The following is a 13,499-nucleotide window of genomic DNA, read 5'->3' as shown; positions in this document are numbered from 1 at the left end:
TCAGAGCTGCCAAACTTTCTGAAGAAACAAACATGGCAGCGACTTGTGAGGTCTGTCTGCTTGGAGATATGTACAATTCTTCTGACAATAAACGTACTTATAAGGGTCGAAAACAAGATGCATGTCACATACTTCAAACTCACTCAGACACATGTCGGGGAAACTGAGAGACTTAAGTTCAAGCATTATTAATATTCTCCATCAAATGTGGGACCCAGGCCAGAGAGAGTTTTCTGTAATAAATTTTTTTCCCTTGGATTTTACCCTGTATGATACATAAAGCTTTGGGTTGTCTGCTGAGAAACATTTTTAAACTACAAGCAACTGACATTTTGGTCTTGCAGAAACTGAGTATGTATGGCTCCAGTCTGAGGGGGATGGAAATGATTTTTATTCAGCAGAGTATCTTTGTTGGAGAGATTATAAAGCACCCGACAAACATTAAGTCATTGAGCTTTCCTCTTTGCGTGGAAAAATGTGCTTGAATGGCCCATGCAGAAATCAATGTTCTTGCCTGCGATGGAGAAGAAGCACTGATATGAGAATAGGTTTGGAGATACACGCCAGTCACATACCAGGTGATCTCTAAAGACTGGCCTTACAAAGTACTGTCCTCGTTAACACACCCCTAGTTACCTGGCCTGCGGTGCTGATTCATGAATTCAGCAGCTATTTAGGAAGTGCCTTCATGCGCCAGGCTCAGCACCAGACTGTGGGTCACAGCGACCAACAAGACAGAAACAGGTCCCTGCTCTTACGAAGCTCAAGTTCTGGTTGGAGGAGTCGACAATAATCAAATCAAACAGGAGAATGTAAGATGGTGGCTCATGCCGTGAGGTAATCGAACAGGATCACGGAGCAGAGAATTACCCTTTTGGGGAAAGGGTCAGGGAAGGTGTCTCTGAGGAAGTGACACTGGCAGACCTGAGTGATATAAGGAGGCAGCCATGCAAAGATCCAGGGGGAGGGAAGAGCAAAGGCCTTTAGGAAGGAATGGGATTGGCAAGGTCACCAAGTGCTGTGGGGTGATTCAGGCTCTGAAGTTTTCTGAGGGTTCTGAAATCAGCCTGTCCTGGTTTGATCCCAGCTCTGCCACATACACACTATATGACTTTGGGCATGTTACTTAACCTCTTTGAACTTTTCTTTTCTCTGTAAGGTGGAAACTGTTATAGAGTCTACCACCGGATGCTTTTATGAGATAAAGCTAGTAGAATGTCTGACTAAGAGTGAGCTTAAATAAATGTAGCTTTTCTTTAATAATTGGTTCCACTACATTTTACTGAGCAGCTACTATTTGTGCATCTACTATGGTAACCACTATGGAGATTCCTCAAAAAAATTAAAAATAGAATTACCATAGGATCCAGCAATTCCACTTCTGAGTATATATCCAGAGGAAATGAAATCACTATCTTGAAAATACATCTGCACCTCAATGTTCATTGTAGCACTATTTACGATAGCCAAGACATGGGAGCAACCTTAGAGTCCATCGATGGATGAATGGATCAAGAAGATGTGGATACATATATACAATGTAATATGATCCACCCATTAAAAAGAAGGAAATCCTGCCATTGTGACCACATGGATGGACCTTGAGGGCATTATGCGAAATGAAATAAGTCAGACAGAGAAAGACAAATTCCATATGATCTCACTTACATGTGGAATTAAAAAACACTGAATTCATAGAAACAGAGAACAGACTGGTGGTTTGCCTGAGGTCGAGGTGGGGTGGCATGGGAAGTGGGTGAAATAGGTGAGGTGGTAAAAAGGTACAAACTTCTAGTTATAAATTAATTAAGTCCTGGGGCTGTAATGTACAGCATAGTGACTATAGTTAACAATACTTTATTATATATATGAAGGTTGCTAAAAGAGTAGATTTTAAAAGTTCTCATCACAAGAAAAAAACGTGTAGTTATGTGAAGTGATGGATGTTAACTAAACTCATTGTGGTGACCATTTCACAATATATACATATATCAAATCATTATGTTGTACATCCTGGACTAATACAATGTTGTATGTCAATTATATCTCAATAAAGCTGGAAAAAAAAGAGAAATAGTGAGAAAGAACCTCTAATTGAATATTTGCTATGACCCTGGGAAGGTTTTCTGTAAAATGAGACTAATAATTAGCCTGTATACAAAAAACAAGGTTCTAGAGGGGACAATACATGTGAAAATGAATTTCAAGTAAATAGGTGTGATAATAATTCAAGAACTTGTAAAATTGTAGCCAGTGGCCTAGAAGAGTAAGTAGAGTTTACCTGAGTCAACAGCATATGATTAACCTAGGCACATGGAGGAAAAATAATAATAATTTGTTCTACACGTTTTTTGAGCATCTACTATGTTTCAGGCATTATGCTGCAAACTTATTGCTGGGGTACCTTCTTCTGCTGTCACCTTGTCCTACTGTTTGGGGAAAGAGTTCTCTCTTTAGGCTATGACCTTAGGATTGATAGAAGACATATCCACAGGGAAGAAGCTCTTTATTGCAACATCACAGATGGTATTTGTGAGCTAAATGCTGGGTTACTGTACCTCAAAACACTTATTTTCCCAATAAATATTTACTGTGTTCCTGCTCTATGTTAAGCAATATTTTAGGTACTGGAGACAAACAGTGAATAAAGTCCCTGAGCTCATGGATTTTATAGTCTCTTGGCAAAGAGTTATCAATGTCTAACTTGATAGAGATTTCAACAGATAATCCTGGAAAGACATAGATGCTCCTATTGTAAACTTTCTTTGGGCACAACTAATACCAGGTGTTTGGAAGAAGGATTCTATTTGGCCACCAAAGTTTTCACAACTCCAAATTTGGAAGCCAATTTTCAGGGTTCAACAGATGGATAACGTAGAAAATTGCAGTGGCGATCTAAGCCATTGGCTCATTTTCTCAATCAAGAAGAAATCCAGAGGCAGCACATTGCATATGTCAAAAGAGCTTGTGTGTTGGAGTCAGACAGACCTGAGTGTGAAGGCTGCTCTTAAGCCTTACGCCTCAGTTTCCTCCTCTGTAAAGTGGGGATAATACCTGAATTTTTGTGTAAATTAAATGAGATAACATAAAGTTTCCAGCACAGTACCTGATATTGGCATGCGATGAACGCCACTTTCTAGCCCCCTCCTTCCCTACCTGCACCTCCCCCAACCCCCAACACACATATATGCTCAAAATAGCAAATCTCAGTAATGAATCTGGCTCATGATTGACCTCAATGATAAAAAATTTGTTGAGGCTGGAGATTTGAGGCATCACTGGGGGAATTATTATCTCAGGTGCCCACCACCTCCTGGCCTGAGATGCAGTCTTCTCATTTAAAAAAAAGGGTGGGTGATGGCTATTGACGGCAATCACATAGGCCGTTTGTGAGGATTAAGTAAGATAAATATATAAAAGGCATAGCATAGTACCTGGCATGAGGGAAGCAAACAATCATGGCTGTTATTCATATGCAGATATTTTAGGCTCACCACATAAGGTTCCCAGACCAAACTGTCACTGTTGATTGGTCTTAGGAAAGAGTCCACACTCATAGACCGAGAACCCCCTTGTTCTAAAATTGAAGCTGAGAGAAGGCAGTGCAGACTCTAATCTCATTCACTCTTGGCCAATGGCAGTGTGCTGTCTCTTGAGATAAGTTCAAATAAAGTATCACTTTGGACATTGGACAAACAACGTGTAGGATAAGTGTGATGAACCAAAAACTCACAGGGTGTTTTCATCTAGGACACAAATGGGTAGAAAGTCAAAGAGAAAGAGACTGGTTAAGAAAAATTCACATTTCGGTTTGCTAAATAGAGAATGTTGGAAGTTTGAGTAGCGTTATGCTTGAAAAATCATTCGAAGAGTATAATAAGCTTTACATATACGTATTTATCCAACTAATATTTATTAACACCCAGTATTTTCTGACTTTCTATTCGAGCATCCCAGACATCCATTTCATTGTGTATCTTGTGTACTCATCCCTAGCTTATTCTGAAAGTATAGCTAAAATTCATCCCAATACCAAAAAGTCAGCATATTAGTAGGAAATGCATAGCTTTTCTTTTGATTAAACTTTTAAATTTAATTAGTAAGTCTCAGGAGAGTGCAGTTGACATTACTGTCAACATAATGCAATAGGTGATCCAGAAGGACCTTGGCCAACTTTGTTCTAATTGTAGCATAGGGAGAAGAAGGCTTAGGCTTTGCCAGTCAGCAGTTCCCAAACCCTTCAGGAAAGGACAGAATTCGGTCTGAACACTAATTTTATTTGTATATATATATATGTATGAATATGTATACATAAAAATATATGTGCATATATTTCAGTTTTTAAAATCCATGTTTTAAAAATTACATTGTTAGATTTATATCTTTAAGTGTCACTTTGCTTCCTCTGATGCTCTGATTTGCATCTTATTCAGACTCTAAATTGACAGGCAATCTTTAGAGGTATTTCTCTACCAGCTCCTCTTCCATCTCTATATCCTACCCTTATTAGTGCCAAAATCACAGCTATTACAGGAAAAGAAAACCACAGATTAATATCTTTCATTAATACAGATGCAAAAATCCTCACCAAGATATTAGTAAATTGCATCCAACAAAATATAAAAAGGGTAATACATTAGGACCAAGTGAGGTTCACCCCAAGCACGCAAGGCTGGTTGAACATTCAAATCAATGGGTGTAGTTTGCTAAATTAACAGACTAAGGAAGAAAAGCTGTTTGATCATTTCAATGGATGCAGAAAAAGCATTTGACAAATTCAACAATCATTGAAGGTAAAAACTCTCAGCAAATTATTCAGCAAATTAGGAATAGAAAGAAAATTCCTCAACCTGATATAGGGCATCATGAAAAATCTACAGCTGACGTCATACTTGATGGTGAGGGACTGGAAACTTTCCCTTAAAGACCAGACAAGGCAAGGATCTGCTCTCTCACCCCTCTTATTCAGTAAAATTGAGAAGCAAATGAAAGGGCATACATATTGGAAAAGAAGAAATAAATCTCTCTACTTGCAGACAACATGATTGTCTATGTAGAAAATCCTAAAGAATCTATAAAAGTGCTCCTAGAAATAAGAAGTGAGTTTAGCCAAGTTTTCAGGACACAGGATCAATATATAAAGTCAATTATATTCCTATATACCAGCAATGAGCAACTGTAATTAATGAGAACCAGGTCTCTCACTGTGGAAGAAAGGGGATAATATTAGAATGAACCTGGTTGTGCTAAATTGGAGTCAAAGATATGAAGTCACATTTATTTTTGTATGTACACAGACAGATACAGAAGTACATATAAACAGGTACATACACGTGGGTTAGTATACATACATACATATCCTACCTCTGTCCACTAAGAGGGCCTAGAAGCAGCAACATCTCTCAGCAATGAACATATCTAACTCTACATCTTGGTTTCTAAATACCACTCTTCAGTAAAAGGAATCAGGTGTTTTGGAAAAATGGTTAATTCCAGGGCTGCAGCTGTGAGAACATAAAAGTGAGCATGGAGTATCTTATGGTGCCAGAATGTAAAGAAATGGAAAAGAGAGAGGAAAGAAAAGAAAGCAAGCAAGAGAGAGAGAGAGAGAGAGAGAGAGAGAGAGGAAGGAAGGAAGGAAGGAAGGAAGGAAGGAAGGAAGGAAGGAAGGAAGGAAGAAGGAAGGAAGGAAGGAAGAAAGGGAGAAAGGAAGAGAGGGAGAAAGGGAGAAAGGAAGGAAGGGGGCATAGCTAATGGATACAAGATCCAACATGAAAGAGTTTCCAACGACCAAAACCAGAAAATCTGAGCAGCAAAATAAATAATGATAGTATAGGATTATAACCCAAAGGATAAAACAAATATCCATGAATTCACATTGATATAAATACATGATTAAATCAATAAATACGTGAGAGAAAAGGGAATTCCTCAGTGAGGAATTCCAATTAATAAATGCAGACAAAATGAGAGAAATAGAAAATCATCATTAGAACATCACAGTACAGTAATAATTGTTGCGAGGGAGATCCACTGAGTAATGCTAAAAATATTGGATGAAACTTTAAAGAGAATTTTGCGTAGCCTCAAAGTATATTCCTCAAAATGTTTGCTTATTTCTGTGGTGATTTTAACATGTGTCTGCAAATTCTTCAATACTCTTCCCTCCAGGAATTGGAATTTAATTAGTCTCCCCTTGAATGTAGTCTGTGCTTGGTGAGTCGCTTCTAATAAAAAGGGAAAATTAGTAACGCTTCCTTGAAGAAACACTATCTTAATCGAGTGATCAAGGTCAACATTACCACCAATAAGACATGTTGATATCCTATCCCTGAATGTGCAAAGGGCACACCACCTCTGTGGTATTCCTTCCAAAAAGCTGTAACTCAGCCTAATCCTGAGAAAACATCAGACAAACTCAAATTGATGGACATGCTACAGAATATCTGACCAGTCCTGTTCGAACATGTCAAGGTCATGGAACACAAAGAAAGATTGAGGGATTGTCATATTTCAGAGAAGACAACCATATGCAGTGTGGTGCCCTGGACGGGATCCTGGAACAGAAAAGGGACAGTAGTGCAAAGACCAGAGAAATCTCAATAATGTCTGTAGTTTAGTTACTAGTATTGTACCAAGGCTAATTTCTTAGATTTGATAATTGTACCATAGTTATGTAAGATATTGGCATTAGGGAAAGCTGATTGAAAGGCATATGGGAAATTTCTTTCTTGCTTTTTCTACTTTTCTCAAAGTCTAAAATTATTTTAAAATAAAAAAGTTGGGACTTCCCTGGTGGCACAGTGGTTAAGAATCTGCCTGCCAATGCAGGGGACATGGGTTCAAGCCCTGGTCCGGGAAGATCCCACATGACGCGGAACAACTAAGCCCATGCACCACAACTACTGAGTCTGCGCTCTAGAGCTCGTGAGCCACAACTACTGAGCCCTTATGCCACAGCTACTGAAGCCCACATGCCTAGAGCCCGTGCTCCGCACCAAGAGAAGTCACCACAGTGAGAAGCGCACACACCACAATGAAGAGTAGTCCCCACTAGCTGCAACTACAGAAGGCCCACGTGCAGCAACGAAGAGCCAACACAGCCAAAAATAAATAAATTAAAATAAATAAAATTTAAAAAAACTTTAAAAAAATAAATAAAATTAAAAAGTTAAAAAAAGAATAAAGAACCATCACATCAAAAAGAATAAAATATCTAGGAATAAACCTACCTAAGGAGGCAAAAGACCTGTACTCAGAAAACTATAAGATACTGATGAAAGAAATCAAAGATGACACAGATGGAGAGATACACCATGTTCTTGGATTGGAATAATCATTATTGTAAAAATGACTATACTACCCAAAGCAATCTACAGATTCAATGCAATCTCTATCAAATTACCAAGGGCCTTTTTCACACATCTAGAGCAAAAAATTGTACACTTTGTATGGAAACACAAAAGACCCTGAATAGTGAAAGCAATCTTGAGAAAGAAGAACAGAGGTGGAGGAATGAGGCTCCCTGACTTCAGACTATACTACAAAGCTACAATAATCAAAACAGTATGATACTGGCACAAAAACCAGAAATATAGATCAATAGAACAGGATAGAAAGTCCAGAGATAAATCTACACACTTATGGTCACCGAATCTATGACAAAGGAAGCAAGAATATACCATGGAGAAAAGACAGTCTCTTCAATAAGTGGTGCTGGGAAAACTGAACAGCTACATGTAAAAGAATGAAATTACAACACTCCCTGACACCATACACAAAAATAAACTCAAAATGGATTAAAGACCTAAATGTAAGGCCGGATACTATAAAACTCTTAGAGGAAAATATAGGCAGAACATTCTTTGACATAAATCACAGCAAGATCTTTTTTGACCCACCACCTAGAGTAATGAAAATAAAAACAAAAATAAACAAATGGGACCTAATTAAACTTAAAAGCTTTTTCACAGCAAAGGAAACCATAAACAAATGAAAAGACAGCCCTCAGAATGGGAGAAAATATTTGCAATGAAACAACGGACAAAAGATTAATCTCCAAAATATACAAACAGCTCATGGAGCTCAATATCAAAAAACCAAACAATCCAATCAAAAAAAGGGCAGAAGACCTAAATAGATATTTCCCTAAAGAAGACATACAGATGGCCAACAAACACATGAAAAGATACTCAACATTACTAACAGAGAAATGTAAATCAAAACTACAATGAGGTATCACCTCACACCAGTCAGAATGGCCATCATCAAAAAATCTACAAACAATAAATGCTGGAGAGGGTACGGAGAAAAGGGAACCCTCCTAGCCTGTTGGTGGGAATGTGAATTGGTACAGCCACTGTGGAGAACAGTATGGAGGTTCCTTAAAAAACTAAAAATAGAGCTACTATATGACCCAGAAATCCTACTCCTAGGCATATATCTGGAGAAAACCATAATTTGAAAGGGTGCATGCACCCCGATGTTCATTGCAGCACTATTTACAATAGCCAGGACATGGAAACAACCTAAATGTCCATCAACAGAGGAATGGATAAAGAAGATGTGGTACATATATACAATGGAATATTACTCAGCCATAAAAAGGAATGAAACAGTGCCATTTGCAGAGACGTGGATGGACCTAGAGACTGTCATACAGGGTGAAGTAAGTCAGAAAGAGAAAAACAAATATTGTATAATCTTACTTATATGTGGAATCTAGAAAAATGGTAGAGATGAACTTATTTGCAAAACAAATAGAGTCACAGATGTAGAGAACAAACTTATAGTTACTGAAGGGGGAAGGGGGGTGGAATAAGTTGGGAGATTGGGACTGACATATATACACTCCTATGTTATAAAATAGATAACTAATGAGAACCTTCTGTATAACACAGGGAACTCTACTCAATGCTGACCTGAATGGGAAGGAAATCTTAAAAAGGGTGTATATATGTATACTGATTCACTTTGCTGTAGAGCAAGAAACTAAACACAACGTTGTAAAGCAACTATACTCCAATAAAAATTTTAAAAAAGAATAAAGAAGAACAGTGGAGGCTGATAGTGAACTATTGATAAATTCTCATCCATCAGGACAGGAAATTAGTAGTTATTGTCTAAAATTAATTAATTAAGGCATAGTATTTTAAGAATACTATCTAGTGATACATGGGTAACTACTTGAAGAAAAGACTAAAAGAGTGAAAAGTGGTTGCTTCTGGGGTCTAGGACTGGGATGGAGGATCAGTGCAACTGTGGGCCACTGCTTTTTATTGCAGGCCTTTCTGCATCAGTGCCTTTAAAAAAAAACTTACAAAAGAACTTGCAAAAACTGTACAAAGATTTCTCCAAATGTTAACATCCTACATGATCATAGTACAATGATCTAAAGCCAGGAAATTAACTTTGATAGAACATTACTAACCAATTTACAGATTACTAACTTTGATAGAACATTACTAACCAATTTAGCTACTGTTAATTAATCTACAGATGTCTTTTTTGATCCCCTAAAGTCCTTCATCTGGTCCAGGCTCCCATCTACGATCTCACGTGTCCTTTGTTACCATCTCACCTTACTCTTCTCCAATCTGTGACACTTCCTCAGCCTTTCTTTGTCTTTCATGACTTTTGAAGAGTACTGGTGGGTTATTTTGTAGAATATTTATGGATGTGGGTTTTTCTGAATTTGGATTTGTCTGATGTTTTATGCTTTTCTGATCATGTACACATTGCTCTTGATTTAATTAAAAAATGCATAATTCAAATAAAACTTCTCTTCTCCATGAACATTACCTGGGCAGTCTCTTCTGATGTTAAATGCACTCCTTTGTTGGGAATTAATTTTTATATATTGTCTTTTCTAAGGCTCTGAATGTGGGCTTTGTTTTTTTCTGGTTCCATCTTTGGTGGAGGTGAAGAACCATTCTAATTACTAGCCCCTTCCACAGGATTCAAGCTGACAGCGAAGGAACACGTTGGCTTCCCTCAGGTTTGGGAGGAGACCAACTGGAGAGGCAGGGCCTCTCTTTGACCCATGCAAAGGTGCCTCCAGTGCTGTTGAAACGAGGGCAGCAGCCTCAACCGAAGGTTCTGGCACACCCACCCGAGGCACCCCTTCTCCCTTCTGTTGCCAGCACTTCTGTTGCCACCCTTTCTCCCTTCTGTTGCCGACCTCTTCAGGTCTCTGCCTGTCAAACGCTTGCCTGTGGCCTGGTCTTACCTTCTCACTCCCTTCGGGGTGTGGAGACTGTCGGCATCTCCAAATGCGCTCTCTGCCTTTTGAAGCTTTGAGAGACTCTTTGCACTGGCATAAATCAAAGGTGAGGGAGCTTATTCATCTAGCTCGTCAGAAAAATCCCACTGTCATCATGTCACATATAGGAGTTTATTCTTTCAATAGCTTTATTCTTTTCCTGTTAAGAAAGGAATTTTTCCAGGGCACTCATTCCATCCTGTATATTAGCCATTTCATTTTTCACAGAGGGAAAAAAAAGGCCTTTCCACACGTGATTAATCCTGCTGTTGAATACCAGAAGAGCCAACCATGTGCTGGCTTTGGGCCATCCATCAGCAATTTAGCATCTGTAATCTAGCCACAGTGAGTCACCATGAACATCATGAACAAATCATGGCTGGTCCGTGGTCAGAGCTGTTTATGGACCTTGTGTGAGCAGAGTGTGCATTTTCCCCTGGGATTTAAGCATGAGGATTATCTAAAGGAAGGAAAGTCACATATGAAAAGGGGATCCACAGATTTTTGTCTTTAAAGCATTCCTATTAGATTCTTGCCAATGGGAGTTCAAAGCCCTGCCCTCTCCCCCTTAAAGGAGATCAGGAAGTGAAGCATGAGGCTCATTTTTTAGAGAGAGGGGACAAGTTTGTCAGACGGTATTGTTTGCAGAATCACAATAGTGGCATCCATATTCTTTCTTTTTTTCTTTCTCCCACGGGCCTGAATTGCGAGGGCACAGAATTCTTGCTGCAACGCTCAGTGTAGACGCTTTCCATTAGATGCTCAGGCCTGGTGGAAATAGCACGGTGTGTCTTGGAGTCAGTGGACTGGGTGTGAGTCTCCGTTAGCACCTCAGCATTTGTCTTTGGATGAGCTGCTTACCTTCTCTCACCTGCCGTTTTCTCTGGGTTGTTAATTTCCACCGCACAGGACTGTGGGAGACCCCGTGGAGCAGGACTCGTGTATGTGCCGGCGCCTGACACACTGTAGGTCCTCTCTGAACATATGTTTCTGCTCTTCCCATCCTCTTTCCTCTCCAAAGAGAACAAGGTGTCTCATCAGGATTAACCGATCAAGACAACTTTTCTGGAAGTTAGTTGAAGGGCAGATCCTTTAGGAGAACACGAACAGCTTTATAAATTGCCTTCAAAAAGTCGCACCAAATCCTTCAGTCAGTTTTAAAGGAACTGTTTACCGCTGCATATGGCAGTCATTATTTGGAATAATAAACCCTCTGAGAATCTGAACATTCCTGGGCCAACAGATGGGTCAACCTGCTTCATAATTTAACAAAGTAATTTATTTCAATCACTGGGACAGGGCACGTGAAGATTACTAATTCAGTTCACAAGCAAAAGGAGCAAACACTACTATGGGGCTGAATTGTGTAGCCATTATGGAAATGCACACCTGCTCAATTGTTGTTTTTTTTTTTTTTGCGTTACGCAGGCCTCTCACTGCTGTGGCCTCTCCCGTTGCGGAGCACAGGCTCCGGACGCGCAGGCTCAGCGGCCATGGCTCACGGGCCCAGCCGCTCCGCGGCATGTGGGATCCTCCCGGACGGGGGCACGAACCCGCGTCCCCTGCATCGGCAGGCGGACTCTCAACCACTGCGCCACCAGGGAAGCCCTCAATTGGTTTTTGAGACAGTCTTCATTTCGATTAGTGTTTCCTTTTCTTCGAAGGTGTGTATTAAATTGCCGTGAATTCTTCTGCTGAAACTCATGTGCTAACTGGTGTCAGCATGCGATAAAGATCTCAGTGAAAATTTATACCATAGCGTAGGTAAAATTAAGGTCATCAAAGTCGTCTTCGGGAAGTAAAACAGGTGTATCTGAAGTATATTCTTATAATAATTGGGCAGTGTGTTTTCTTTCTTCTTGAGACCATCTGCCCAGGGTTTAATGGGAAGGAAAAAGGCCAGGATCTTTTGTCCCTCGTCTTCAAATTTGCTTAAATCTCTCACATCTTGACCTTATCTCTCTCCATCCATTTTCACTCAGGAGCCAAAGGGAGTGAGGAATAGAAAAGGTGGTCAGAGAGATTCTTGGGAGAAGTTTGTACTGTGTTCAAAAATGGGATTCGAGGTGTTAAAAAGAACTGGGGTGGCATTCCCCTCATCTTCCCATCTCTTCACCTTACATCCCAACACTGAGTTGGACAGAACTTCCGTGATAATGTCAGGAAGCTTCACACAAAAGATGGCGCCTGATTCGCATTTGAGAACTGCCAGATGTTAGGTAAGATTGCTAATGCTACAAGACTGTTTTGTTGCAATTTTTGAAAGGAAGACACTTGTTTTTCTTCTATATAGTCTTTTTCCATTTTGATGTCTGTAGTTATTACTTCAGTATAGATGACTTCCCTCTTCCTCACCAGCCCTCCTCAAATATTTATTGAGCTGCCTTCTCTCTGCCAGCGGTCAGGCTAGCTATTGGGATTCTAACCCCATGCCACCCCTCAGGCAGTGGGGACATGGGTGAGGATGCAGCAATTATAGTTCAGTGGAGAGACTGCTATAATTGGTGGTAAATGCAGGTTATGAGGGGACCTCTAGGCAGAGCTATTAAAAACATTTCTATTTTTTTTAAAGTCTCCCTGTATATTAGAACAGTGAATAAATATCCCAATAGGGTTGCAAAATTGTGGTGTACTTTTAAAATTTATATTTATTAAATTTTCAACAGCCACAAAAATTCAAGGATGGTATATATAAACTCAGAGACAATGCCAAAAGTCTCAGTGTGAGAAATTTCATGGCCTAGGCCATGTGGTCCTCCTTCCTACTCTCCTCACCCTCTCCACCCTCCCTAACAGCTCTGCACTGCCAGATCTCTGTTCATCCATTTGGATGACCCACCTTCCCAGCCCCCTCGCCCTGTCTCCCCCAAGCCCTTCAAGCTCAAAATGTCTCAAACCAAAATGTTCACTTCGCCCTCAATCACCAAATGAGTTCTTCCTCCCAAAGTTCCTCTTCCTGTGAATGGCAGCACTGTCTAGTCACATCCCTAGCTCTCCTCCCTGGTCACTGTTCCTTGAAATCTGACCAGTTATCAAGAGCTGTAGCTTTTCCTCTGCCTTATGCCCCCAACTCCTCCTGCCCTATCCCTCCTCACTATCCATTGCCTCAGATAGGGCCCTGATGCCATCCACTGGCATTGATATCAGGCCTTGCAGAGGACTCTCCTCTTCCGGCCTCTCTCACACACACACTGCATCCCCTGACCACTTGGCAGATCGATCCTCCTGGTGCTAGACC

The sequence above is a fragment of the Pseudorca crassidens genome, chromosome 8 (genome assembly GCF_039906515.1).
Source record: "Pseudorca crassidens isolate mPseCra1 chromosome 8, mPseCra1.hap1, whole genome shotgun sequence".
NCBI lineage: Eukaryota > Metazoa > Chordata > Mammalia > Artiodactyla > Delphinidae > Pseudorca > Pseudorca crassidens.
This window is presented reverse-complemented; position numbering follows the sequence as displayed.